The 1,284-nt window shown below is 45.2% G+C and overlaps 1 protein-coding gene across 2 annotated transcripts in view; it reads right to left on the bottom strand.

Moving 5' to 3' along the window:
- The window catches only part of Pdss2 (decaprenyl diphosphate synthase subunit 2), a 243,409-nt gene that overhangs the window by 6,940 nt on the left and 235,185 nt on the right, over positions 1-1,284 (bottom strand). The gene's annotated exons all lie outside the window — the stretch shown is intronic.

Here is a 1,284-nt window from a genome sequence, read left to right as displayed (position 1 = left end):
CACAGAGCCAGAGTTGCAGCCTGAGAAACACTTCCTAGATCACTCTAGTTATTATCCTAATTTGAGTGCACTTTACTTTAAGGGGCATTTACTTTGGGTTACTGTGCTTTACTAGTTTTTTTAGAGTTAGAATTTTGGTATTGCCTAGGCTGGCCTAGAATTTCTAGGTTCACGTGATTCTTCTGCCACAGTCTTCCAAATGGCTGGGCTTAAAGAGCTGTACCACATGACACCTGGTAAGAGCATAATAATTAAAAAAAGGGGGGGGGCTGGTAAGATGGCTTCAGAAAGTAAAGGTGTGTGCTGTATGAACCTGGGGACCTGGGTTCAATCCTCAGAACTGATGTAAAAGTAGGAGAACTGACACAACCAAGTTGTTCTCTGACTTCCATGTCCACACACGGCACAGGTGTCGACACATCATGGACATACACATGCACAATAACAAATAACAATTCAAAAACCAATTCTTTACTTCTTGCTTCATGCATATTTTGATTGGCAAAAGCAAAAGCTGATGGGCAGAAGGAGCTTTGGTTCTCAGGCTTGAAAATCACTCCCAATACAGGGCATACAGCACAGGGCATACGGCACGGGGCTACGGCACGGGGCATACAGCACAGGGCATACAGCAACACACACACACACACAAATACAAACGAGTGACCTGGCAGTCTGTATTTCTCTGACACAGCACTTTAGGACACTAAAATAACTAAATCTAGAAGTCAACCTTGTAACTGTGGAAGTGCAGCCCACCTTAAATAAATTAAGCAAATACCCCGCTAGAGCATCCCATTAAAGACATGCACAGACAGAGCGGGGCAGGAAAGGTGAAGGGCATTTTACTTGACATTTTTTAGACACCTTCTGAGCAACAAATGCTGCTCATGTTTAGACCGGTCTGAGCAGAATCCCTGTCTACTTTGGGAAGCTATCGTTCAAGTTCTTTAAAAACATTACAGAAGTTGCTGGCTACCGAGGCAGAGACAGAGGCAGAGGCCATGGGTTTGAGGCCAGTCTGGTCTACACAGTAGACCAGCCAGAGCTATATAGTGATACCCTGTCTCAAAACAGGCATACAAACCCCTCAGAATATTAAAGGGGGGAGTCTTAGCATGGGATGTGACTGTTTATGAGGTGGACACAGTGGCGATTCAGCTCAAGGATAGCAGGGAAAGATGGGAAACATCCTTGCCTCCCACCCCATTTTGTCAGAGGGGATGCTGGGATGATATACCAACTGATGTGGACAAGAGTCCACAGAGAACAACCAACCTACCT

Source organism: Microtus ochrogaster, linkage group LG9, assembly GCF_000317375.1.
Source record: "Microtus ochrogaster isolate Prairie Vole_2 linkage group LG9, MicOch1.0, whole genome shotgun sequence".
Lineage (NCBI taxonomy): Eukaryota > Metazoa > Chordata > Mammalia > Rodentia > Cricetidae > Microtus > Microtus ochrogaster.
The sequence above is the reverse complement of the archived record's forward strand: the minus strand, read 5'-3'. Positions and strand labels throughout refer to the sequence as shown.